At 46.5% G+C, this 27382-nt stretch overlaps 15 non-coding genes across 15 annotated transcripts; all 15 read left to right on the plus strand.

Moving 5' to 3' along the window:
* Positions 1-542: 542 nt before the first annotated feature.
* Positions 543-614, plus strand: TRNAC-GCA (transfer RNA cysteine (anticodon GCA)). The gene has a single exon. It is a non-coding gene; the product is annotated as a tRNA-Cys (tRNA).
* Positions 615-1182: 568 nt separating this feature from the next.
* On the plus strand, positions 1183-1254 carry TRNAC-GCA (transfer RNA cysteine (anticodon GCA)). The gene has a single exon. It is a non-coding gene; the product is annotated as a tRNA-Cys (tRNA).
* A 568-nt stretch (positions 1255-1822) lies between these two features.
* Positions 1823-1894, plus strand: TRNAC-GCA (transfer RNA cysteine (anticodon GCA)). The gene has a single exon. It is a non-coding gene; the product is annotated as a tRNA-Cys (tRNA).
* A 569-nt stretch (positions 1895-2463) lies between these two features.
* Positions 2464-2535, plus strand: TRNAC-GCA (transfer RNA cysteine (anticodon GCA)). The gene has a single exon. It is a non-coding gene; the product is annotated as a tRNA-Cys (tRNA).
* Positions 2536-3745: 1210 nt separating this feature from the next.
* On the plus strand, positions 3746-3817 carry TRNAC-GCA (transfer RNA cysteine (anticodon GCA)). Its single transcript has one exon. It is a non-coding gene; the product is annotated as a tRNA-Cys (tRNA).
* A 1208-nt stretch (positions 3818-5025) lies between these two features.
* TRNAC-GCA (transfer RNA cysteine (anticodon GCA)) lies at positions 5026-5098 on the plus strand. The gene has a single exon. It is a non-coding gene; the product is annotated as a tRNA-Cys (tRNA).
* A 568-nt stretch (positions 5099-5666) lies between these two features.
* On the plus strand, positions 5667-5738 carry TRNAC-GCA (transfer RNA cysteine (anticodon GCA)). The gene has a single exon. It is a non-coding gene; the product is annotated as a tRNA-Cys (tRNA).
* A 568-nt stretch (positions 5739-6306) lies between these two features.
* TRNAC-GCA (transfer RNA cysteine (anticodon GCA)) lies at positions 6307-6378 on the plus strand. The gene has a single exon. It is a non-coding gene; the product is annotated as a tRNA-Cys (tRNA).
* A 568-nt stretch (positions 6379-6946) lies between these two features.
* Positions 6947-7018, plus strand: TRNAC-GCA (transfer RNA cysteine (anticodon GCA)). The gene has a single exon. It is a non-coding gene; the product is annotated as a tRNA-Cys (tRNA).
* Positions 7019-14281: 7263 nt separating this feature from the next.
* TRNAC-GCA (transfer RNA cysteine (anticodon GCA)) lies at positions 14282-14353 on the plus strand. The gene has a single exon. It is a non-coding gene; the product is annotated as a tRNA-Cys (tRNA).
* A 568-nt stretch (positions 14354-14921) lies between these two features.
* TRNAC-GCA (transfer RNA cysteine (anticodon GCA)) lies at positions 14922-14993 on the plus strand. Its single transcript has one exon. It is a non-coding gene; the product is annotated as a tRNA-Cys (tRNA).
* Positions 14994-15561: 568 nt separating this feature from the next.
* On the plus strand, positions 15562-15633 carry TRNAC-GCA (transfer RNA cysteine (anticodon GCA)). Its single transcript has one exon. It is a non-coding gene; the product is annotated as a tRNA-Cys (tRNA).
* Positions 15634-16201: 568 nt separating this feature from the next.
* Positions 16202-16273, plus strand: TRNAC-GCA (transfer RNA cysteine (anticodon GCA)). Its single transcript has one exon. It is a non-coding gene; the product is annotated as a tRNA-Cys (tRNA).
* A 4337-nt stretch (positions 16274-20610) lies between these two features.
* TRNAC-GCA (transfer RNA cysteine (anticodon GCA)) lies at positions 20611-20682 on the plus strand. The gene has a single exon. It is a non-coding gene; the product is annotated as a tRNA-Cys (tRNA).
* Positions 20683-21251: 569 nt separating this feature from the next.
* Positions 21252-21323, plus strand: TRNAC-GCA (transfer RNA cysteine (anticodon GCA)). Its single transcript has one exon. It is a non-coding gene; the product is annotated as a tRNA-Cys (tRNA).
* Positions 21324-27382: the final 6059 nt, after the last annotated feature.

Consider the following 27382-nt stretch of genomic DNA (forward strand, 5'->3'; position numbering starts at 1 on the left):
CAAGACCTCTGCTGGAGGGCAAAAACATGCATAGAAGTATCAGTTTAAATTAAGAAGAGAAATTGCACCTCTTTTGCTTGACATTTACGTTATCATGCGAAAAGTTTATTTTTTATCTTCCATGATTGTCTTTAGTTTCTTTTCGACTTTTTATTAAAAACAATCTTCACGCTTATTTATGTCACGCAGAGACTTGTCCAAACCATCACACTTAACACACAAAACTGTTTAACTTATCTTACAAAAGACGCTCAATTTCCCCAAATATGATGTTTTGAATCACATTCTGAAAATCATACTAGAAAATGGGAATGAGGCCGAATTATATTCACGCAAACGCCTTTTTCATTTTGGTTGTGTAATGCCGAAGTCGAGAGTTTAATTTTGGGAAAATGTGCTCAAAGTGTGAGATTCAATTGTAATTATATACTCTAAAAGACTTGTTCATAGTGGTTGTGGACCGGTGAAGTCGATAATTTATTTGCTGGGAAAATGAGCTAAAAAATAGATTCAAGATGACATCAAAATTTGTAGTATGGCATGGGGGTGTACCTCAGAGGTAGAGCATTTGACTGCAGATCAAGAGGTCCTTGGTTCAAATCCAAGCGCTCCCTTTTCTTGTTCGTGAATTTTTTCATTGGCAAGCCCTCTGCTGGAGGGCAAAAACATGCATAGAAGTATCAGTTTAAATAAAGAAGAGAAATTGCACCTCTTTTGCTTGACATTTACGTTATCATGCGAAGAGTTTATTTTTTATCTTCCATAATTGTCTTAAGTTTCTTTTCGACTTTTAATTAAAAACAATCTTCACGCTTATTAATGTCACTCAGAGACTTGTCAAAACCATCACACTTAACAAACAAAACAGTTTAACTTATTTTACAAACGAATCTCACTTTCCCCAAATATGATGTTTTGAATCCCATTCTGAAAATCATATTAGATAATAGGAATGAGGCCGAATTATATTCACACAAAGTCTTTTTCATTTTGGTTGTGTAATGCCGAAGTCGAGAGTTTAATTTTGGGAAAATGTGCTCAAAGAGTGAGATTCAAGTGTAATTATATCCTCTAAAAGACTTGTTCATGGTGGTTGTGGACCGGTGAAGTCGATCATTTGTTTGCTGGGAAAATGAGCTAAAAAAATTATTCAAGATTACATCAAAATTTGCAGTATTGCATGGGGGTGTAGCTCAGAGGTAGAGCATTTGACTGCAGATCAAGAGGTCCTTGGTTCAAATCCAAGCGCCCACTTTTCTTGTTCGTGAATTTTTTCATTGGCAAGACCTCTGCTGGAGGGCAAAAACATGCATAGAAGTATCAGTTTAAATTAAGAAGAGAAATTGCACCTCTTTAACTTGACATTTACGTTATCATGCGAAAAGTTTATTTTTTATCTTCCATGATTGTCTTTAGTTTCTTTTCGACTTTTTATTAAAAACAATCTTCACGCTTATTTATGTCACGCAGAGACTTGTCCAAACCATCACACTTAACACACAAAACTGTTTAACTTATCTTACAAAAGACGCTCAATTTCCCCAAATATGATGTTTTGAATCACATTCTGAAAATCATATTAGAAAATGGGAATGAGGCCGAATTATATTCACGCAAACGCCTTTTTCATTTTGGTTGTGTAATGTCGAAGTTGAAAGTTTAATTTTGGGAAAATGTACTCAAAGTGTGAGATTCAAGTGTAATTATGTACTCGAAAAGACTTGTTCATGGTGGTTGTGGACTGGTGAAGTTGATAATTTGTTTGCTGGGAAAGTGAGCTAAAAAATTGATCAAGATTACATGAAAATTTGTAGTGTTGCATGGGGGTGTAGCTCAGAGGTAGAGAATTTGACTGCAGATCAAGAGGTCCTTGATTCAAATCCAAGCGCCCCCTTTTCTTGTTCGTGAATTTTTTCATTGGCAAGACCTCTGCTTGAGTGCAAAAACATGCATAGGAGTATCAGTTTAAATAAAGAAGAGAAATTGCACCTCTTTTGCTTGACATTTACGTTATCATGTTAAAAGATTATTTTTTTATCTTCCATAATTGTCTTTAGTTTCTTTTCGACTTTTAATTAAAAACAATCTTCACGCTTATTAATGTCACTCAGAGACTTGTCAAAACCATCACACTTAACAAACAAAACAGTTTAACTTATTTTACAAACGAATCTCACTTTCCCCAAATATGATGTTTTGAATCCCATTCTGAAAATCATATTAGATAATAGGAATGAGGCCGAATTATATTCACACAAAGTCTTTTTCATTTTGGTTGTGTAATGCCGAAGTCGAGAGTTTAATTTTGGGAAAATGTGCTCAAAGAGTGAGATTCAAGTGTAATTATATCCTCTAAAAGACTTGTTCATGGTGGTTGTGGACCGGTGAAGTCGATCATTTGTTTGCTGGGAAAATGAGCTAAAAAAATTATTCAAGATTACATCAAAATTTGCAGTATTGCATGGGGGTGTAGCTCAGAGGTAGAGCATTTGACTGCAGATCAAGAGGTCCTTGGTTCAAATCCAAGCGCCCACTTTTCTTGTTCGTGAATTTTTTCATTGGCAAGACCTCTGCTGGAGGGCAAAAACATGCATAGAAGTATCAGTTTAAATTAAGAAGAGAAATTGCACCTCTTTAACTTGACATTTACGTTATCATGCGAAAAGTTTATTTTTTATCTTCCATGATTGTCTTTAGTTTCTTTTCGACTTTTTATTAAAAACAATCTTCACGCTTATTTATGTCACGCAGAGACTTGTCCAAACCATCACACTTAACACACAAAACTGTTTAACTTATCTTACAAAAGACGCTCAATTTCCCCAAATATGATGTTTTGAATCACATTCTGAAAATCATATTAGAAAATGGGAATGAGGCCGAATTATATTCACGCAAACGCCTTTTTCATTTTGGTTGTGTAATGTCGAAGTTGAAAGTTTAATTTTGGGAAAATGTACTCAAAGTGTGAGATTCAAGTGTAATTATGTACTCGAAAAGACTTGTTCATGGTGGTTGTGGACTGGTGAAGTTGATAATTTGTTTGCTGGGAAAGTGAGCTAAAAAATTGATCAAGATTACATGAAAATTTGTAGTGTTGCATGGGGGTGTAGCTCAGAGGTAGAGAATTTGACTGCAGATCAAGAGGTCCTTAATTCAAATCCAAGCGCCCCCTTTTCTTGTTCGTGAATTTTTTCATTGGCAAGACCTCTGCTTGAGTGCAAAAACATGCATAGGAGTATCAGTTTAAATAAAGAAGAGAAATTGCACCTCTTTTGCTTGACATTTACGTTATCATGTTAAAAGATTATTTTTTTATCTTCCATAATTGTCTTTAGTTTCTTTTCGACTTTTTATTAAAAACAATCTTCACGCTTATTTATGTCACGCAGAGACTTGTCCAAACCATCACACTTAACACACAAAACTGTTTAACTTATCTTACAAAATAATCTCAATTTCCCCAAACATGATGTTTTGAATCCCATTCTGCAAATCATATTAGAAAATGGGAATGAGGCCGAATTATATTCACGCAAACGCCTTTTTCATTTTGGTTGTGTAATGTCGAAGTTTAAAGTTTAATTTTGGGAAAATGTGCTCAAAGTGTGAGATTCAAGTGATATTATATACTCTAAAAAACGTGTTCATGGTGGTTGTGGACCGGTGAAGTCGATCATTTGTTTGCTGGGAAAATGAGCTAAAAAAATTATTCAAGATTACATCAAAATTTGCAGTATTGCATGGGGGTGTAGCTCAGAGGTAGAGCATTTGACTGCAGATCAAGAGGTACTTGGTTCAAATCCAAGCGCCCCCTTTTCTTGTTCGTGAATTTTTTCATTGGCAAGACCTCTGCTGGAGGGCAAAAACATGCATAGAAGTATCAGTTTAAATAAAGAAGAGAAATTGCACCTCTTTTGCTTGACATTTACGTTATCATGCGAAAAGTTTATTTTTTATCTTCCATAATTGTCTTTAGTTTCTTTTCGACTTTTTATTAAAAACAATCTTCACGCTTATTTATGTCACGCAGAGACTTGTCCAAACCATCACACTTAACACACAAAACTGTTTAACTTATCTTACAAAAGAAGCTCAATTTCCCCAAATATGATGTTTTGAATCACATTCTGAAAATCATATTAGAAAATGGGAATGAGGCCGAATTATATTCACGCAAACGCCTTTTTCATTTTGGTTGTGTAATGTCGAAGTTGAAAGTTTAATTTTGGGAAAATGTACTTAAAGTGTGAGATTCAAGTGTAATTATGTACTCTAAAAGACTTGTTCATGGTGGTTGTGGACTGGTGAAGTTGATAATTTGTTTGCTGGGAAAGTGAGCTAAAAAATTGATCAAGATTACATCAAAATTTGTAGTGTTGCATAGGGGTGTAGCTCAGAGGTAGAGAATTTGACTGCAGATCAAGAGGTCCTTGATTCAAATCCAAGCGCCCCCTTTCTTGTTCGTGAATTTTTTCATTGGCAAGACCTCTGCTGGAGTGCAAAAACATGCATAGAAGTATCAGTTTAAATAAAGAAGAGAAATTGCACCTCTTTAGCTTGACATTAACGTTATCATGCGAAAAGTTTATTTTTTATCTTCCATAATTGTCTTTAGTTTCTTTTCGTCTTTTAATTAAAAACAATCTTCACGCTTATTTATGTCACGCAGAGACTTGTCCAAACCATCACACTTAACACACAAAACTGTTTAACTTATCTTACAAAAAAATCTCACTTTCCCCAAATATGATGTTTTGAATCCCATTCTGAAAATCATATTAGATAATGGGAATGAGGCCGAATTATATTCACGCAAAAGCCTTTTTAATTTCGGTTGTGTAATGTCGAATTCGAAAGTTTAATTTTGGGAAAATGTGCTCAAAGTGTGAGATTCAAGTGTAATTATATCCTCTAAAAGACTTGTTCATGGTGGTTGTGGACCGGTGAAGTCGATCATTTGTTTGCTGGGAAAATGAGCTAAAAAATTGATTCAAGATTACATCAAAATTTGTAGTGTTGCATGGGGGTGTAGCTCAGAGGTAGAGCATTTGACTGCAGATCATAGAGGTCCTTGGTTCAAATCCAAGCGCCCCCTTTTCTTGTTCGTGAATTTTTTCATTGGCAAGACCTCTGCTGGAGTGCAAAAACATGCATAGAAGTATCAGTTTAAATAAAGAAGAGAAATTGCACCTCTTTTGCTTGACATTTACGTTATCATGCGAAAAGTTTATTTTTTATCTCCATAATTGTCTTTAGTTTCTTTTCGACTTTTAATTCAAAACAATCTTCACGCTTATTTATGTCACGCAGAGACTTGTCCAAACCATCACACTTAACACACAAAACTGATTAACGTATCTTACAAAAGAATCTCACTTTCCCCAAATATGATGTTTTGAATCCCATTCTGAAAATCATATTAGATAATGGGAATGAGGCCGAATTATATTCACGCAAAAGCCTTTTTCATTTTGGTTGTGTAATGTCGAAGTCGAAATTTTAATTTTGGGAAAATGTGCTCAAAGTGTGAGATTCAAGTGTAATTATATCCTCTAAAAGACTTGTTCATGGTGGTTGTGGACCGGTGAATTCGATCATTTGTTTGCTGGGAAAATGAGCTAAAAAATTGATTCAAGATTACATCAAAATTTGTAGTGTTGCATGGGGGTGTAGCTCAGAGGTAGAGCATTTGACTGCAGATCAAGAGGTCCTTGGTTCAAATCCAAGCTCCCCCTTTTCTTGTTCGTGAATTTTTTCATTGGCAAGACCTCTGCTGGAGTGCAAAAACATGCATAGAAGTATCAGTTTAAATAAAGAAGAGAAATTGCACCTCTCTAGCTGGACATTAACGTTATCATGCGAAAAGTTTATTTTTTATCTCCATAATTGTCTTTAGTTTCTTTTCGACTTTTAATTAAAAACAATCTTCACGCTTATTTATGTCACGCAGAGACTTGTCCAAACCATCACACTTAACACACAAAACTGTTTAACGTATCTTACAAAATAATCTCACTTTCCCCAAATATGATGTTTTGAATCCCATTCTGAAAATCATATTAGATAATGGGAATGAGGCCGAATTATATTCACGCAAAAGCCTTTTTCATTTTGGTTGTGTAATGTCGAAGTCGAAATTATAATTTTGGGAAAATGTGCTCAAAGTGTGAGATTCAAGTGTAATTATATCCTCTAAAAGACTTGTTCATGGTGGTTGTGGACCGGTGAAGTCGATCATTTGTTTGCTGGGAAAATGAGCTAAAAAATTGATTCAAGATTACATCAAAATTTGTAGTGGTGCATGGGGGTGTAGCTCAGAGGTAGAGCATTTGAGTGCAGATCAAGAGGTCCTTGGTTCAAATCCAAGCGCCCCCTTTTCTTGTTCGTGAATTTTTTCATTGGCAAGACCTCTGCTGGAGTGCAAAAACATGCATAGAAGTATCAGTTTAAATAAAGAAGAGAAATTGCACCTCTTTTGCTTCACATTTACGTTATCATGCGAAAAGTTTATTTTTTATCTTCCATAATTGTCTTTAGTTTCTTTTCGACTTTTAATTAAAAACAATCTTCACGCTTATTTATGTCACGCAGAGACTTGTCCAAACCATCACACTTAACACACAAAACTGTTTAACGTATCTTACAAAAGAATCTCACTTTCCCCAAATATGATGTTTTGAATCCCATTCTGAAAATCTAATTAGATAATGGGAATGAGGCCGAATTATATTCACGCAAAAGCCTTTTTCATTTTGGTTGTGTAATGTCGAAGTCGAAATTTTATTTTGGGAAAATGTGCTCAAAGTGTGAAATTCAAGTGTAATTATGTACTCTAAAAGACTTGTTCATGGTGGTTGTGGACTGGTGAAGTTGATAATTTGTTTGCTGGGATAATGAGCAAAAAATTTGATTCAAGATTACATCAAAAATTGTTGTATTGCATGGGGGTGTAGCTCAGAGGTAGAGCATTTGACTGCAGATCAAGAGGTCCTTGGTTCAAATCCAAGCTCCCCCTTTTCTTGTTCGTGAATTTTTTCATTGGCAAGACCTCTGCTGGAGTGCAAAAACATGTGTAGTAATTACTCAGGAGGCTTGACGACGGGATCGGAGGCACACTTATTTATTAACACAACTTGTATACAGTTAGCGAGTATACACAGGACCTAAGGGGTAACGTCCCCTTACTCGGCTAACAGGGAGACACAACATCTAAGCCCCGCTAACCTAAGCCCAAGTCCTCCACTAGGGAGCTAGGGGAGGCTACCTGTCCCAGCCCTGGTCAAGCTGGGATCCGACCCCCTGAGTTCCCAGACCTGCTCGTCAGTCTGGGCTCTCGGGGCCACGCCACCGGCTTGCCCTGGTCGGCCCTTATAAGGACAGCGAGCCAGGGGAGCTCCGGGGCCTATTCTAGCTGGTCTTCCGTCTTCGCTGGTTAAAGCTGATACCTCGACCTCGAGCCCTCCGGCTCACCCCCTCTTATAGTCCGCGGCCCCCCCGGGAGGGGCCCGTGGGGGATGCAGGTGCGGACGTCGGTGTGGCCACCTCCTATGTGTACGGCCCTAACCACGCCCCTTGTGTTTGTTTGCCATCCGCTCCCATACACAATTACACCTCTACATCACCCCCCCCTGTACAGCTCGCAGCCGTCCCCGGCTGCAACAAAACCAGAATAAAGGTGCATGCCTCCCCAAAACCGTGTGTGCCTCGCGTAAATTTAACAAGAACGATAACAGTCATAACAACAACAACAACAACAGGAACAGGTAGAAGAAGAAAGAGAAAAAAAATAACCCGGCGCACCCTCCCGAATAAATACCCCATTCCGCAAACCCAACATATATACACGCGCTCCGGATGTCCCTCCCCCACTGTCCGCAAGGGCCCCCCAACGGCCGACCTCACAATAGTCTGCGCGTTTTGGCGCGCGTTCTCGCGGCGGGCCCGTCACAAGGGCTCGACCCGGCACGCTCAGTGGTGGTTGGTGACGGTCCGGGTGCAAGAGAGTCTGGCGTCGCTGCCGAGTGACCCCCGACCCCTCCGGGAGGGGTTGGCGGGCGTGGACCCGTCACTCCTGTTGCACCTGGAGATGGAACAGTTGACGTCATGTTAGGCGAGAGCAGCGACGTCGGGGAGTCGGCGGACCCCTCACACGTTTGGCCATGCGTGTGTGTGTGTGAACCACGGGCCGGCGCAATGAACGGTTTCAACCTTGAGGGGTGCACGTACCACCGACGCCTCCCCCATTTGACGCGAACACATTGCGGCCGTAAGACCTGTACGACCTCCACTGGCCCCCGCCACGGCCGTACCAACTTTGACGAGGTTGCCAGTGGCACCTGGGGACAGTGCAACCATGCCCTGTCCCCTGGTTTCCATTTGAACACATGTACCCGCCCCAGCCGAAGCCTCTCGTTCGCCTTCTGGCGGAGTTCAGAATTTTGCACGGCCGCTTCCCGCGCCTCAGACAATTTGCTGATGTTAAATTTAACGTGTTCGGACAAGGTAGACTTCGCCTGAGGCGCCGAGAGCTTCAGCTGGGTCGTCACAGGGGGGTTAGCCTCGCGGCCATACATTAAAAAGAAAGGGGAAAATCCGGTGGCCGCATGGGGAGCCATCCTGTAGGCCTGCAACACACCGGCTATGCGAAGGTCCCAATCTGTCTGGGATTCGGACACCTGTTGGGACAGCATAGACGTGATGGTCCGATGTAGCCGTTCCACCATCCCGTCAGTTTGAGGGTGATACGGGGAGGTCCGAATTTTTTCCGTACCCAAGAGGTCGCACACCTCGCGGAGGAGTTTTCCCGAAAAATTCTTACCCTGGTCAGTAAGCAGCCGTTCCGGAGCACCTTTGTCGAGGACATAGCCCTGGACAAAGGCCTCCGCGATGGCTGCTGCCGACTGGTTGGCCAGGGGCCAGGCCATAGGCCATCTCGTGAAGTATTCGACCCCTGTCAATAAATACCTATTCCCCCTGGGTGTAGCGGGAAATGGGCCGAGTATGTCTAGCGCAACGAGCTCGTTAACCCGGGAAACCTTTATGGACTGCAGCGGAGGGTTGGACCCCCTAGCTGGTGGCTTTCGCTGCGCGCATTGCGTGCACGACCCCAGGAGATCCCCCACGTCCTTTGCCATGCCCGGCCAGAAGAAATCGAGCTGGAGCGTGGCAAAGGTCTTGTGAACCCCCAAGTGCAGAAGCCGCTCATGAACAGCCCATACCACCTTACCCCTCAATGCTGCAGGCACCACGAGCTGCTGGCGGCGGGTTTTTCCGTCCCAGTGCATTAAAAGACCCTGGAACAACCCCCACGAGTCAATGTTCGCCACCCCCTGCCCAACCCCCCCTGCGCGACGGCGCAGAGCGAGGAGGGAGGTGTCCTCCATTTGGAGGCGTCCCCATTCCGCGACCGACAACCCCAGCAACGAATCCCTCCCTTCTTGCTCGATAGGACCCGAAGCCAAAGGCGCATCGGCGGCGGCCACGAGGACCGAATCGGTGGTGACGTTCGGGGGCCTACAACGCCCCGAACCCAGGAGGCAAGCGCACTCCGAAGTGGGTGGCAACCGTGACAGGGCGTCAGCGTTCGTGTGGCGGACGCCCTTACGATATGTGGTGACAAAGTCGTAGTCCTGGAGAATCTCCAACCATCGAGACAACTGGCCCGATGGTTGTTGAACCCGCAGAGCGTACTGTAGGGCCGCATGATCTGTACGGACGGTGAAACGCCGACCGTACAGATATGGGCGGTACTGCTGAATGAAATAAACAATTGCCAATAATTCCCGACGGGTAACGCAGTACCGTTGTTCCGCTGGAGACAGTACCCGACTACCGTAAGCCACCACATGCTCTACGCCCCCAATGAGTTGGGACAGCACGCCCCCGATGCCCGTGTTACTTGCATCTGTATCGAGCAAGAAGGGTTGTGAGAAGTCGGGGTAATTCAACGGCGGAGCCCCCACCAGGGCATTCCGGAGGGCGTGAAAAGCAGCCTCCTCCTCCAGCCCCCAATGAAACCTGACTCCCTTGGACGTCAAGGCATGCAATGGTTTCGCGATCGTAGCGAAGTCAGCCACAAACCGTCGATAGTACGACGCGAACCCAATGAAACTCCTGACCTCTCCCACCGAGGTGGGAGTCGGCCAGGAGCTGACGCATTCTGTTTTTGCGGGATCAGTGGATATCCCCGAGCGCCCAACAATGTGACCCAAATACCGCACCGATTCGCGGAGCAAATGGCACTTCTGCGGTTTAAATTTTAAATTGGCAGCCCGCATTTTGAGAAAAACAGCACGCAGCCTCTGGAGGTGTTCCTCGAAGGATTTAGTAAAGACGATGACATCGTCCAAGTAAATTAAACACGAATCCCATTGCAAGCCTGCCAAGACCAGTTCCATTAACCGCTGAAAAGTTGCCGGCGCAGAATGTAAGCCCATCGGCAAGCGGTTAAATTGGAAGAGACCTTGCGGTGTCCGAAAAGCAGTTTTAGGTTTTGATTCGTCATCCAGAGGAAGCTGCCAGAATCCAGATAGTAAATCGAGGGTGGAAAAGAATCGCGCCCCCGCCAAGGCATCGAGCGACTCATCCATTCGAGGAAGCGGGTACGCATCTGCCACAGAAATTTTGTTCAATCGCCGAAAGTCGACACAAAACCGCAGTGAGCCGTCGTGTTTTTTCACCAAAACGATCGGTGCGCCCCACGGGCTGTTGGAAGGGGAAATGATATCGGCGGCTAGCATGTCATCAACAGCCGATTTGACATGATCCTTTTCGGCGGGACTGAGCCGAAAGGGATTCTGGCGGATTGGCGCGCTGTCACCCGTGTCAATATGGTGTCGCAGCAATTTAGTACAACCAATATCAAATTTGTGTTTACTAAAAACGTCGGCAAATTCTTTCAGGAGAACTCGCAGCTGCGCACGCTGTGTGTCGGACAGATCCACAGATCCCGCGCAAAGTGCATCCAGCCATCCGTCATCACAGTCCGAATGCGGTCGCGACGGAGGATCGGTGGTTACCTGACCCACGAGTGGTTCCTCATAGGGCGCCGGCGTTGCGTGTGCAAGCACGGTCCCTTGAGGAACCACGGCCGTTCGCGATCCTACATTAAGGACTGCAATGAAGGGGTCCCCATCCCCTTTCACCATGGTCTGAGCCGCTAGCAAATCGGGTCCATTGACCCCGGCCCGAGATGGTCCCAACAAGACCCCCCGATCCGCAACCCCTTTAGCAAACGGCCGACGCAACCTAAGAGGGACGAGCATCTGAGCCCCCGGGGGTACGCGCACAGTTTTTGTCACGAGCGCCTGCACGGTGGCAAACGCCCGACGCTCCGTGGTGGGGGAAGACAAAAATGTAACACGTCGGCCCGATGGGAGCTCGATGCACCCCTGGTCAATCAAGATACGGATGGGCATTTTGGCCAAGAAATCCGTCCCCAACAGGCACGGAACCGCGAGTGAGGAGGAAACCAAAACAGGCCCGGATAATTTAATGTCTCCAATGCAAATTTTGGCGCGGATTTGCCCAATAATGCCCAGCGAGCCCCCGTTAGCAGCATAGCATGGCACATCAACAGGGAGCAAGGGACGACTTTGAACGGGAAGGATGTTATAAATCAAATCAGATATAATGGTCGCCGATGCCCCTGTGTCAATTAAAATCCGCACCTCTACCCCATCAATATGACCGACCACAACCGATGATCCCGCCGACGCAGCAACGACACGATGGGCGAGCTCCGACCACTGACCCGGTTGGAGCGCTCGCCGCATTTCAGAACAATCGCGCGCGATGGGCGGCGATTTTCGAACCCTGTTCAGTTGAGCGCGTGAGTGTGTGTCGGATGTGTGCATGGGCCAAACGTGTGAGGTGCCACGACTCGCCGTATTTCTCTGCTGGAGCTTGGGTGGAGACGGCGTGGCGTCCTGACGAGGTGTCGCTCCGCGCTGACGGGGAGCCCGGCATCCTGACGCAACGTGGCCTTGCAGGCCACAGTTGTAGCAACGTGTGAGCGCCCCAGATGGCCTGGGCTGCTCCTGGCGGCTCGGTCCATTCCGAGCCTGCGGTGCCGCCGATCTCCATTCCCCCCGCCGCTCCACCCCGCAGACCTCCTCTGATGGGAGGGCGGTGGCCGCCATGGCATGGCCGGCCACCCCCTTGGCAGCCTTGCGACGCAGGGACCGCAAGCCCCCGTGGATGTGGCGCGCGACCAGCAGGGACGACATCTCTCCGTCGTCTTGAGCCAAGACGGCGATGTCCAGCTCATCGGCGAGTAGCAGCAGCTTTTCAGCCACCATGGCGTCCACTCCCTCCTCGTCCATCCGCGGGAAAGCTGCCTTTGCCAGGGCCAGGAGAGCCGTTCGGAAGGCCAGGGGCGATTCGTTGGCGCCCCGATGCCGATCGTGGAACAGCTGCCTGCAGTCCGAAGGCGGCCCATAGACGGCTGACAGCAGCTGCAGCACCAGGTGCAGCGTGGCGCGCTTTTCCTTAGGCGCCGAGGTGAGGGTAGCCAGGGCGTCGTCGTCCAGCATCGCCGGCAGCGCGCATAGTGCCTCGGCGTCCGTCCAGTTCGCCATCTCTTGATGAGCGATGAACCGCCTTTTGAAGCCACCCCAATCTCCAGCCGCTCCCACGAACTCCTTGAGAGGCGGCAGTCGCTGTTGTAAGGCGACGTCCGTGGCTGCGGATCTCGCTCCCTCGTTCCCAGCCGACGTTACAGTGTGGGCGGGCTGTGAGCATGGCATCGCCGGTCGCTCCGTTGTTGACGCGCTGGCCGGCGTTGATGATGTCACGGCTCGTGCTTGGCCCTCAGCAGTCACCTGACGCAGGCCGGCCCCGCCCTCTGCTCGCACTGTAGTGATGGCGGGAAATTTAACCGCGAGCCGCGTCGGGGTGGCGGGAAATGCCGGCGTGCGTCGGCTGCTGCCGTCTTCCCGCGCAGCCCCTCCAGCTCCCAGCCGCGTGATCTCCTCCAACACGGCGGCCGCGGCGTAGAGCAGCTCCGCCAGGCGGGAGTGAGCCAGCCGAAGTCCCTCGGCCGACGCATCCCCCCCCTCCTGTCGTAGCGGCGCGGGTGTACTCGGCCCCGGCTGCTCCGATCCGACCTCGGCCATCTCTGGTGGTGATTCGGCCGCGGTGTCCTCCCTCTCCGACTCCCTGGTACGTGTCGTCCCTCGTGTGTCCATCTTTGGACGTTTTACTTCTGACACCAGATGTAGTAATTGCTCAGGAGGCTTGACGACGGGATCGGAGGCACACTTATTTATTAACACAACTTGTATACAGTTAGCGAGTATACACAGGACCTAAGGGGTAACGTCCCCTTACTCGGCTAACAGGGAGACACAACATCTAAGCCCCGCTAACCTAAGCCCAAGTCCTCCACTAGGGAGCTAGGGGAGGCTACCTGTCCCAGCCCTGGTCAAGCTGGGATCCGACCCCCTGAGTTCCCAGACCTGCTCGTCAGTCTGGGCTCTCGGGGCCACGCCACCGGCTTGCCCTGGTCGGCCCTTATAAGGACAGCGAGCCAGGGGAGCTCCGGGGCCTATTCTAGCTGGTCTTCCGTCTTCGCTGGTTAAAGCTGATACCTCGACCTCGAGCCCTCCGGCTCACCCCCTCTTATAGTCCGCGGCCCCCCCGGGAGGGGCCCGTGGGGGATGCAGGTGCGGACGTCGGTGTGGCCACCTCCTATGTGTACGGCCCTAACCACGCCCCTTGTGTTTGTTTGCCATCCGCTCCCATACACAATTACACCTCTACACATGCATAGAAGTATCAGTTTAAATAAAGAAGAGAAATTGCACCTCTTTTGCTTCACATTTACGTTATCATGCGAAAAGTTTATTTTTTATCTTCCATAATTGTCTTTAGTTTCTTTTCGACTTTTAATTAAAAACAATCTTCACGCTTATTTATGTCACGCAGAGACTTGTCCAAACCATCACACTTAACACACAAAACTGTTTAACGTATCTTACAAAAGAATCTCACTTTCCCCAAATATGATGTTTTGAATCCCATTCTGAAAATCATATTAGATAATGGGAATGAGGCCGAATTATATTCACGCAAAAGCCTTTTTCATTTTGGTTGTGTAATGTCGAAGTCGAAATTTTATTTTGGGAAAATGTGCTCAAAGTGTGAAATTCAAGTGTAATTATGTACTCTAAAAGACTTGTTCATGGTGGTTGTGGACTGGTGAAGTTGATAATTTGTTTGCTGGGAAAATGAGCTAAAAAAATGATTCAAGATTACATCAAAAATTGTTGTATTGCATGGGGGTGTAGCTCAGAGGTAGAGCATTTGACTGCAGATCAAGAGGTCCTTGGTTCAAATCCAAGCGCCCCCTTTTCTTGTTCGTGAATTTTTTCATTGGCAAGACCTCTGCTGGAGTGCAAAAACATGCATAGAAGTATCAGTTTAAATAAAGAAGAGAAATTGCACCTCTTTTGCTTCACATTTACGTTATCATGCGAAAAGTTTATTTTTTATCTTCCATAATTGTCTTTAGTTTCTTTTCGACTTTTAATTAAAAACAATCTTCACGCTTATTTACGTCACGCAGAGACTTGTCCAAACCATCACACTTAACACACAAAACTGTTTAACGTATCTTACAAAAGAATCTCACTTTCCCCAAATATGATGTTTTGAATCCCATTCTGAAAATCATATTAGATAATGGGAATGAGGCCGAATTATATTCACGCAAAAGCCTTTTTCATTTTGGTTGTGTAATGTCGAAGTCGAAATTTTATTTTGGGAAAATGTGCTCAAAGTGTGAAATTCAAGTGTAATTATGTACTCTAAAAGACTTGTTCATGGTGGTTGTGGACTGGTGAAGTTGATAATTTGTTTGCTGGGAAAATGAGCTAAAAATTTGATTCAAGATTACATCAAAAATTGTTGTATTGCATGGGGGTGTAGCTCAGAGGTAGAGCATTTGACTGCAGATCAAGAGGTCCTTGGTTCAAATCCAAGCGCCCCCTTTTCTTGTTCGTGAATTTTTTCATTGGCAAGACCTCTGCTGGAGTGCAAAAACATGCATAGAAGTATCAGTTTAAATAAAGAAGAGAAATTGCACCTCTTTTGCTTCACATTTACGTTATCATGCGAAAAGTTTATTTTTTATCTTCCATAATTGTCTTTAGTTTCTTTTCGACTTTTAATTAAAAACAATCTTCACGCTTATTTACGTCACGCAGAGACTTGTCCAAACCATCACACTTAACACACAAAACTGTTTAACGTATCTTACAAAAGAATCTCACTTTCCCCAAATATGATGTTTTGAATCCCATTCTGAAAATCATATTAGATAATGGGAATGAGGCCGAATTATATTCACGCAAAAGCCTTTTTCATTTTGGTTGTGTAATGTCGAAGTCGAAATTTTATTTTGGGAAAATGTGCTCAAAGTGTGAAATTCAAGTGTAATTATGTACTCTAAAAGACTTGTTCATGGTGGTTGTGGACTGGTGAAGTTGATAATTTGTTTGCTGGGAAAATGAGCTAAAAAATTGATTCAAGATTACATCAAAATTTGTTGTATTGCATGGGGGTGTAGCTCAGAGGTAGAGCATTTGACTGCAGATCAAGAGGTCCTTGGTTCAAATCCAAGCGCCCCCTTTTCTTGTTCGTGAATTTTTTCATTGGCAAGACCTCTGCTGGAGTGCAAAAACATGCATAGAAGTATCAGTTTAAATAAAGAAGAGAAATTGCACCTCTTTTGCTTCACATTTACGTTATCATGCGAAAAGTTTATTTTTTATCTTCCATAATTGTCTTTAGTTTTTTTTCGACTTTTAATTAAAAACAATCTTCACGCTTATTTACGTCACGCAGAGACTTGTCCAAACCATCACACTTAACACACAAAACTGTTTAACGTATCTTACAAAAGAATCTCACTTTCCCCAAATATGATGTTTTGAATCCCATTCTGAAAATCATATTAGATAATGGGAATGAGGCCGAATTATATTCACGCAAAAGCCTTTTTCATTTTGGTTGTGTAATGTCGAAGTCGAAATTTTATTTTGGGAAAATGTGCTCAAAGTGTGAAATTCAAGTGTAATTATGTACTCTAAAAGACTTGTTCATGGTGGTTGTGGACTGGTGAAGTTGATAATTTGTTTGCTGGGAAAATGAGCTAAAAAATTGATTCAGGATTACATCAAAATGTGTTGTATTGCATGGGGGTGTAGCTCAGAGGTAGAGCATTTGACTGCAGATCAAGAGGTCCTTGGTTCAAATCCAAGCGCCCCCTTTTCTTGTTCGTGAATTTTTTCATTGGCAAGGCCTCTGCTTAAGTGCAAAAACATGCATAGAAGTATCAGTTTAAATAAAGAAGAGAAATTGCACCTCTTTTGCTTGACATTTACGTTATCTTGCGAAAAGTTATTTTTTTTTCTTCCATAATTGTCTTTCGTTTCTTTTCGACTTTTAATTAAAAACAATCTTCACGCTTATTCATGTGACGCAGAGACTTGTCCAAACCATCACACTTAACACACAAAACTGTTTAACTTATACTATGGGAACCTCATTTGCCAGTAAAAATATGATAATTGGTTCTTTACCCTTCTATCTGGCAACAAAACTGACACCTTTTTACAAGGAGTCATGTTTGCATAGACCGCAATACCTGCAGTCATAATACAAACAAAAGAACATAACTCTGATAATGTGCACTGCCCTTAAAGTTGATTGATCCACACCCGAGACAGCTTTCCTTAGAGCCTAGTCTCATATGGGTTGGACCAGATGACGCCAAAAGGCGCACAACTCAAAGACAATGCACCATCAGAGTATGAGAGCTCGGGGCAAGCATCTACACTATGGGAACCTCATTTGCCAGTAAAAATATGATAATTGGTTCTTTACCCTTCTATCTGGCAACAAAACTGACACCTTTTTACAAGGAGTCATGTGAGGTTCCCATAGTGTAGATGCTTGCCCCGAGCTCTCATACTCTGATGGTGCATTGTCTTTGAGTTGTGCGCCTTTTGGCGTCATCTGGTCCAACCCATATGAGACTAGGCTCTAAGGAAAGCTGTCTCGGGTGTGGATCAATCAACTTTAAGGACAGTGCACATTATCAGAGTTATGTTCTTTTGTTTGTATTATGACTGCAGGTATTGCGGTCTATGCAAACATGACTCCTGGTAAAAAGGTGTCAGTTTTGTTGCCAGATAGAAGGGTAAAGAACCAATTATCATATTTTTACTGGCAAATGAGGTTCCCATAGTGTAGATGCTTGCCCCGAGCTCTCATACTCTGATGGTGCATTGTCTTTGAGTTGTGCGCCTTTTGGCGTCATCTGGTCCAACCCATATGAGACTAGGCTCTAAGGAAAGCTGTCTCGGGTGTGGATCAATCAACTTTAAGGACAGTGCACATTAGCAGAGTTATGTTCTTTTGTTTGTATTATGACTGCAGGTATTGCGGTCTATGCAAACATGACTCCTTGTAAAAAGGTGTCAGTTTTGTTGCCAGATAGAAGGGTAAAGAACCAATTGTCATATTTTTACTGGCAAATGAGGTTCCCATAGTGTAGATGCTTTCCCCGAGCTCTCATACTCTGATGGTGCATTGTCTTTGAGTTGTGCGCCTTTTGGCGTCATCTGGTCCAACCCATATGAGACTAGGCTCTAAGGAAAGCTGTCTCGGGTGTGGATCAATCAACTTTAAGGACAGTGCACATTATCAGAGTTATGTTCTTTTGTTTGTATTATGACTGCAGGTATTGCGGTCTATGCAAACATGACTCCTTGTAAAAAGGTGTCAGTTTTGTTGCCAGATAGAAGGGTAAAGAACCAATTATCATATTTTTACTTGCAAATGAGGTTCCCATAGTGTAGATGCTTGCCCCGAGCTCTCATACTCTGATGGTGCATTGTCTTTGAGTTGTGCGCCTTTTGGCGTCATCTGGTCCAACCCATATGAGACTAGGCTCTAAGGAAAGCTGTCTCGGGTGTGGATCAATCAACTTTAAGGACAGTGCACATTATCAGAGTTATGTTCTTTTGTTTGTATTATGACTGCAGGTATTGCGGTCTATGCAAACATGACTCCTTGTAAAAAGGTGTCAGTTTTGTTGCCAGATAGAAGGGTAAAGAACCAATTATCATATTTTTACTGGCAAATGAGGTTCCCATAGTGTAGATGCTTGCCCCGAGCTCTCATACTCTGATGGTGCATTGTCTTTGAGTTGTGCGCCTTTTGGCGTCATCTGGTCCAACCCATATGAGACTAGGCTCTAAGGAAAGCTGTCTCGGGTGTGGATCAATCAACTTTAAGGACAGTGCACATTAGCAGAGTTATGTTCTTTTGTTTGTATTATGACTGCAGGTATTGCGGTCTATGCAAACATGACTCCTTGTAAAAAGGTGTCAGTTTTGTTGCCAGATAGAAGGGTAAAGAACCAATTATCATATTTTTACTGGCAAATGAGGTTCCCATAGTGTAGATGCTTGCCCCGAGCTCTCATACTCTGATGGTGCATTGTCTTTGAGTTGTGCGCCTTTTGGCGTCATCTGGTCCAACCCATATGAGACTAGGCTCTAAGGAAAGCTGTCTCGGGTGTGGATCAATCAACTTTAAGGACAGTGCACATTATCAGAGTTATGTTCTTTTGTTTGTATTATGACTGCAGGTATTGCGGTCTATGCAAACATGACTCCTTGTAAAAAGGTGTCAGTTTTGTTGCCAGATAGAAGGGTAAAGAACCAATTATCATATTTTTACTGGCAAATGAGGTTCCCATAGTGTAGATGCTTTCCCCGAGCTCTCATACTCTGATGGTGCATTGTCTTTGAGTTGTGCGCCTTTTGGCGTCATCTGGTCCAACCCATATGAGACTAGGCTCTAAGGAAAGCTGTCTCGGGTGTGGATCAATCAACTTTAAGGACAGTGCACATTATCAGAGTTATGTTCTTTTGTTTGTATTATGACTGCAGGTATTGCGGTCTATGCAAACATGACTCCTTGTAAAAAGGTGTCAGTTTTGTTGCCAGATAGAAGGGTAAAGAACCAATTATCATATTTTTACTGGCAAATGAGGTTCCCATAGTGTAGATGCTTGCACCGAGCTCTCATACTCTGATGGTGCATTGTCTTTGAGTTGTGCGCCTTTTGGCGTCATCTGGTCCAACCCATATGAGACTAGGCTCTAAGGAAAGCTGTCTCGGGTGTGGATCAATCAACTTTAAGGACAGTGCACATTATCAGAGTTATGTTCTTTTGTTTGTATTATGACTGCAGGTATTGCGGTCTATGCAAACATGACTCCTTGTAAAAGGTGTCAGTTTTGTTGCCAGATAGAAGGGTAAAGAACCAATTATCATATTTTTACTGGCAAATGAGGTTCCCATAGTGTAGATGCTTGCCCAGAGCTCTCATACTCTGATGGTGCATTGTCTTTGAGTTGTGCGCCTTTTGGCGTCATCTGGTCCAACCCATATGAGACTAGGCTCTAAGGAAAGCTGTCTCGGGTGTGGATCAATCAACTTTAAGGACAGTGCACATTATCAGAGTTATGTTCTTTTGTTTGTATTATGACTGCAGGTATTGCGGTCTATGCAAACATGACTTCTTGTAAAAAGGTGTCAGTTTTGTTGACAGATAGAAGGGTAAAGAACCAATTATCATGTTTAACTTATCTTACAAAAAAATCTCACTTTCCCCAAATATGATGTTTTGAATCTCATTCTGAAAATCACATTAGATAATGGGAATGAGGCCGAATTATATTCACGCAAAAGCCTTTTTAATTTCGGTTGTGTAATGTCGAAGTCGATAGTTTAATTTTGGGAAAATGTACTCAAAGTGTGCGATTCAAGTGTAATTATATCCACTAAAAGACTTGATCATGGTGGTTGTGGACCGGTGATTTCGATCATTTGTTTGCTGGGAAAATGAGCTAAAAAAATGATTCAAGATTACATCAAAATTTGTTGTATTGCATGGTGGTGTAGCTCAGATGTAGAACATTTGACTGCGATCAAGAGGTCCTTGGTTCAAATCCAAGCGCCCCCTTTTCTTGTTCGTGCATTTTTTCATTGGCAAGACCTCTGCTGGAGGGCAAAAACATGCATAGAAGTATCAGTTTAAATAAAGAAGAGAATTGCACCTCTTTTGCTTGACATTTACGTTATCATGCGAAAAGTTTATTTTTTATCTTCCAACATTGTCTTTAGTTTCTTTTCGACTTTTAATTAAAAACAATCTTCACGCTTTTTTATGTCAAGCGGAGACTTGTCCAAACCATCACACTTAACACTGAAAACTGTTTAACTTATCTTACAAAAGAATCTCACTTTCCCCAAATATGATGTTTTGAATCCCATTCTGAAAATCATATTAGATAATAGGAATGAGGCCGAATTATATTCACACAAAGTCTTTTTCATTTTGGTTGTGTAATGTCGAAGTCGAAAGTTTAATTTTGGGAAAATGTGCTCAAAGTGTGAGATTCAAGTGTAATTATGTACTCTAAAAGACTTGTTCATGGTGGTTGTGGACTGGTGAAGTTGATAAGTTGTTTGCTGGGAAAATGAGCTAAAAAATTGATTCAAGATTACATAAAAATTTGTAGTGTTGCATGGGGGTGTAGCTCAGAGGTAGAACATTTGACTGCAGATCAAGAGGTCCTTGGTTCAAATCCAAGTGCACCCTTTTCTTGTTCGTGCATTTTTTCATTGGCAAGACCTCTGCTGGAGGGCAAAAACATGCATAGAAGTATCAGTTTAAATAAAGAAGAGAATTGCACCTCTTTTGCTTGACATTTACGTTATCATGCGAAAAGTTTATTTTTTATCTTCCATAATTGTCTTTAGTTTCTTTTCGACTTTTAATAAAAAACAATCTTCACGCTTATTTATGTCACGCAGAGACTTGTCCAAACCATCACACTTAACACACAAAACTGTTTAACTTATCTTACAAAAGAATCTCACTTTCCCCAAATATGATGTTTTGAATCCCATTCTGAAAATCATATTAGATAATGGGAATTGGGCCGAATTATATTCACGCAAAAGCCTTTTTCATTTTGGTTGTGTAATGTCGAAGTCGAAAGTTTAATTTTGGGAAAATGTGCTCAAAGTGTGAGATTCACGTGTAATTATGTACTCTAAAAGACTTGTTCATGGTGGTTGTGGACTGGTGAAGTCGATACTTTGTTTGCTGGGAAAATGAGCTAAAAATTTGATTCAAGATTACATCAACATTTGTAGTATTGCATGGGGGGTGTAGCTCAGAGGTAGAGCATTTGACTGCAGATCAAGAGGTCCTTGGTTCAAATGCAAGCGCCCCTTTTTCTTGTTCGTGAATTTTTTCATTGGCAAGACCTCTGCTGGAGGGCAAAAACATGCATAGAAGTGTAATAATCCTTCAGGAGACGGCTTCGGAATCGGTCCTTTTATTTCCACTCCACAATACACTTTGCTCACTCACTCTCCGTTGCTGGCAGACAACGGAGAGAGGACAGACCACGCACTAAGTCCCCACCGCGCACCTGGCAACCCCAGCCCCCGTCCGCGCGTGACCCTGCTCTTGTTAGTTTCAGTCTGCTCTCGATCGTTCTCCTCCACTCGCTCTTAATACCTTCGTCACGTGGTTCACCCAGCCAATCGTTCATGGACAGCTTCGACCATTCTCGATGGTTCCCTGTCAATCCCGGGACCACGCCCTTCATCCGGCTCCCCATTGGCTGGGGCCCCGAATGGCTAGGCCAATCACTCCTGATGACCTGTCGTGATGACGCATGGGCCATGGTCCCTATCTCAACCCTTATTGGCTACAAGCAGGACCGGCAAGCCAATCCCCACGTGAACCCTCTATGGCTGTTATTACATCACCCCCCCCCCGGTGAAAAAAATTTAGCTGTCTCGGCTGGGAAAAGGGTGAAGAACCAATTCCGCAACATCTTATTAGGGCACCAAGGTGCGTTTAACAATTTGAGGGTGAACCGGCGTTCCCGCGCCTAACAACATTTAAAACAGTCACCCATAATAATAAAAAAAAAAGACAACATACATTAGGGCGCCCCTGCAGCGCGGTAACGACAGGGAATCAGCGAAACGATCAAACGTTAACGAAACGGAAGAGATTTCGACTGCATACGCGACGCGGGACCCTCTCCGCTCCCAGCGCAAGGTCGCTTTGCTTCCGGATGGACAGGAGGTGGCAGGCTCGAAGAAGAAGTCGGTTGTTGGTGCTTGGTCACGTCCAGGGCGGGCCCCGTTGGAGGGGGGGCAGCGGGGGCTTCCTCAGCCCTCAGAACCTGTTCATCTGCAGGAGGCACAACACAATCCCCCCTGGGATCAACGGGCGTGTCAAGCGGCGTAGTCGGCCCAGCAGAACCCGGCAGGTCAGCTATTGGGGATGAAGGACCGACACGCGCGTCAACATAGGGTTTAAGTCGCGAGGAATGAACATACCACCAACGTTTGCCGTATTGAACGCGGATACTTTGTGAGTTCCGAACGTCTACGAGCGTCACAGGCCCCCGCCATGGCCTGTGCAGTTTAGGGGATGTGCCCGCCGGTACCTGGGGGCAGTGGAGCCACGCCAGGTCTCCCACTGACCAAGGCATGCGAGTATGCGATCGACGCGCGTACCGTTCGTTCCTTGCCTGAGCACGGACCGTCGCACACCGGGCAGCCTCTCGCGCTTTTGTTACTCGTTCAAGCGAGTCACGCACGTGGTCAGGCAGGGAGCGGGACGGTTGTTTACTCGGCGTACCCAGTTGCACATCGATGGGTGGAACATTTTCACGGCCATACATCAAAAAAAACGGTGAGTATCCCGTGGACGTGTGCGGAACCATGCGGTATGCCGCCAAGACGTCTGGTATGTGCAAGTCCCAATCGGTTTGCTTTTCACTGACCGTGTGACAAAGCATAGCGGAAAGGGTACGGTTGAATCGTTCCACCATACCATCTGTTTGTGGATGGTATGGGGAGGTGCGAACTTTCTTTGTACCTAGCGCGTCACAAACTTCCCTAAGCAATTTAGAGGAGAAATCCCGGCCTTGATCTTTGAGCAGCATTTCAGGTGCCCCCTTGTTCATGACATACCCGTTCAAGAAAGCGTCGGTGATGGACGCTGCCGTTTGGTCGGGCAGAGGCCAGGCCATCGGCCATCGAGAAAAATATTCCACCCCGACCAGAAGGTATTTATTGCCCCTAGCCGATGGGGGAAACAGCCCCAGAATGTCGAGAGCCACTAATTCGTTAATACGGGACACTTCAATGGAACGCAACGGTGGTACATAGTGGTTCCGAGGCGGCTTCCTTTTCGCACAGTCATGGCACGAGTGGACAAAATCATTGATGTCCGCCGCCATACCGGCCCAGAAAAAATCCTTTTGCATCGCGACCACAGTCTTTTGGACGCCAAGGTGCATCAACTTATCAGTGTGCAGAGCACGGAGCAGGTCGTAGCGAAGCGAAGTAGGCACCACCAAGCGTGGTCGGTCAGACACCCCGTCGGTACACATTAGTAATCCCGACTTACCCGGAACATCTGCCACTTCCAGCCCGCCAATTGCGATTTCTGTTTCCCAACCAATTTACGTAGTGGAGACAGCGAGGCATCGGCCTCCTGCTCGCGCAACCAGACCGCGTGCGGCAGCCGTAAGGTGTCATCGGTGTCCACCGACACCTGCTGGTCCTCCTCTTTCGCTTTCGCCCCTGCGTCGTCCTCATTCGCTATCGCCCCCATAACCGGGCAGGGCGACGTGGGCGGTGCGGCGCAGCGGTGCGTGCCCGTCAGGCAAGTGCACGGAGGAACGGGCGGCAGCCTTGAGAGCGCATCAGCGTTCGCATGACGGGCTCCCTTTCAGTACGTTATATCGAAGGAAAATTCCTGTAACGATTCCAACCACCGGGCCAATTGGCCTGACGGCTGATCCAATTTGAGGGAATATTGCAAAGCCGCATGATCAGTGCGGACCAGGAATTTCCGTCCATACAGGTACGGTCGGTACAATCAAACAAAATGGACAATTGCCAAAAGTTCCCGCCTTGTCACGCAATATCGCGTTTCCGCAGGGGACAGAACCCTGCTGCCATACGCCACCACCCTCTCAACCCCATCCTTACGTTGCGACAAAACGGCCCCAATGCCGATATCACTAGCATCCGTATCAAGGATGAATGGCTGTGAAAAATCTGGGTAATCTAACGTAGGCGCCGTGGCGAGGTGGTCCCGAAGTGCCATAAAGAAACTTTCTTCCTCCGCCCCCCATTTAAACCTTTGATTTTTGCCAGTCAGAACGTGTAATGGTTTTGCCAACGTCGCAAAGTTCTTAACGAAGCGGCGATAATAAGAAGCGAATCCAATAAACCGCCGAACATCACCCACTGAAGTGGGTGTGGGCCACTCACGTACACACTTCGTTTTCAGAGGGTCAGTGGATACGCCGTCCGAACTGACAATATGACCCAGGTAACGGACGGAGTGTTGCAGGAGGTGGCATTTCCTCGGTTTAAACTTAAGGTCAGCCGCACGCATTCTTTGAAAAACTGTTTCAAGGCGTTGGAGATGTTCCTCGAACGTGCGGCTAAAGACAATTATATCGTCTAGATATATGAGGCACGTTTCCCACTGCAGTCCCGCCAACACCAATTCCATGAGCCGCTGAAACGTGGCCGGAGCCGCGTTCAGGCCCATCGGCAACCGATTAAATTCAAAGAGGCCCTGCGGCGTGCGGAATGCCGTTTTGGGTTTTGACTCGTCATCGAGGGGAAGCTGCCAGAAGCCCGAGGACAGGTCAAGGGTGGAAAAGAATTTAGCACCCGATAAAGCATCCAATGAGTCATCCATCCTCGGTAAGGGGTACGCGTCCGCTACCGAGATTTTGTTCAACCGGCGGAAATCAACGCAAAACCTCGTACCACCATCTTTTTTCTTAACCAAAACGACGGGCGCGCCCCAAGGACTATTGGATGGCGAGATAATATCCGCTGCCAGCAATTCATCTACCGCCCCACGCACGTGTTCCCTTTCCGCCGGGCTCATGCGGTGAGGGTGCATACAGACAGGTGGCGATGCACCGGTTTCAATATGGTGCGACAAAAGCGATGTGCGTCCGAGGTCCAAATCATTCCTGCTGAACACATCAGCGTACTGCAGCAACAGCGAACGCAAGGCGTTCCTATGTTCATTTGACAAGGAAGAATTATCTCCGCATAAATCCGCGATCCAGCATTCTTGTGAACGATCATGCGGAGACCCATCAGCAGGCATCCGAGCGCGCGGCGGTTTTTCACAAGAGGCGAAATCGGTAGTGGCGTGAGCCAGCACCGATCCCTCCGGAACAACAACGCGATCAGGTCCCCCATTCAGGACCTGTATGAAAGGTGCCTGACCTGGGCGCACAATCGTTTGTGCCGCCGCCAAAGAAAAATATTTCAATACGGAATTTGATGGGGATAATAGCACGCCTTTCGCACCCCTTCCCATTTGAAGCGGTTTTCGGTAACGTAGCGGAATGAGCATTTGCGCTCCCGATGGAACTTCCACCGTAGCCGCAACTACAGCAGTAACTGCGTTACCTGTAGGCGCCTTGGCCAGCAGGGAAGGCAGAAACGCCATCCTACGACCCCCCGGCATTTCCAAACAGTCCTGGTCGACCCGTATTCGCAATGGCATCCGGCGCAGGAAATCCGTCCCCAACAAGCATGGAACAGCTAGCGAGCGAGAAATTAACACAGGTCCTGCGGCGGTAATATTTCCGATAGCGATGCTCACATCCACCTGTCCGCAGATACCCATGCTCCCCCCATTGGCGGCAACACACGCATCATTAACCTTGCGTATTCTCGACGCAGGAATGGACAACAAATGAAAAATTACATCCGAAATGATGGTAACCGATGCGCCAGTGTCCACCAAGATACGGACGTCAACGCCGTCGATGGTACCATGTACCGTCCACGAGCCCGACGCCGCAGCCACAATCCTGCGAGCCAATTTCTTCCACTGTGTAGCAGAGCGTGTCAATGGAGCAGGAGAAGTAAAATTGGCCTTAGGAGTGTAAGAATGAGTGCGAGTGGATGAGTGATGTGACACGACCTGCCGGGTGTCCGATTTGTGCCGACTCGCCCGAGGTTGTTGCAGTTCCGCGGCAGGTAGAGGAGATGGATGTCCCCTTGGCGGAGGAGGCGACAGCAGAGGTCGGCAGCGTTAGTCACGGGCGAAGTGGCCCCGTCTGCCGCACTTAAAACACGCGGCCGACGTCGGCCGGTGGTCGGACGACCCGGCCCTCGCACGCGGCCGGGTCGTGTAGTCGTCCCGCTGGTCGCGCAGCCGCCGGCCCGGAATCCTACGCGGGACAGCAGCAGCCAGCATGTCGTCGTCGCCCGAGTCGTCGGAGCAGTGGACAACCAGTCGCGGAGACCACCCCAGAGGCGGCCCGTCGATCTCGGGTTTCCCCGTCCACGCCGCCATCTGGTCCCACCGCTTGAGATTAAACTTAGCGTCCAGGCAGCGCGCCACCCACCGCGATGAAAGCGGTTCGTGGCCGCACACTGGTAGAGAGATGTTGAGCTCCTGAGACAACTCCAGCATGCGGGAAAGGATGAGTGGATCCAAATGCTCGGCCGTTGCGTCGGGGTAGGCGGCCATGGCCATCGCCATCAACGCCCCCGATAGGCCAACGGCGATTCCTCCGGTGCCCGGCGACGCGACATACATTTTCTGGTGGCCGATGTCGGCGGGTCGTAAAATTCCGCCATCTCTGTGAACGCATCCTGCAGTGTCTTCTTCTTGGACGCCGGAATGGAGCGGAAGACTCCCAGAGACACATCATCGAGCAGCGTAGGTAGCGCTCCCAGCGCTTCTTCTTCCGTCCAGTTGACAGATCTGAAAGCCGACTCGAAGCGCCATGTAAAAGCACTCCAATCGCCCCCAGCGATAAATTCTATTATTTGTGGAAGGCGATGTCCGCGGTGGCAGGCGCGTGCCGCGGGCGTGTCCGGCCACCGTTCCCGCTCTCCGCTCGGTGCAGACAAAATGGCGTCTGGCGGCCGCGTGGTAGCAGGCGCGCCCAAAATGGCGGCCGACGACTCCGGCGCAGCCGCCCCACCCAAGACGACGGCGTCCTCGCACGTGGCAGGAGCAATGGCGGGTCCCGCTTCCGTAGCAGGACCCCGTCCCGCGGCGTCCAGCTGATCGGCGATCTGGCGACCCACGGCTGGTGAGGACGCCACCGCGGTCACCAGGCTTAGCAGAATTGCGCGCAACGACTCAATCTGCTCCGCCATCAGCCGCCATTCGTCTCTCGGTCCTGCGGTGGTCGCATCTTCCCGCGGTCGACGCTGAGAGGCGTCGAGGCGAGCGTCATCAGTCGGCGGCACCAGGGCTGTAG

Source organism: Lampetra planeri, chromosome 58 (assembly GCF_965212315.1).
Source record: "Lampetra planeri chromosome 58, kcLamPlan1.2.h2, whole genome shotgun sequence".
Lineage (NCBI taxonomy): Eukaryota > Metazoa > Chordata > Hyperoartia > Petromyzontiformes > Petromyzontidae > Lampetra > Lampetra planeri.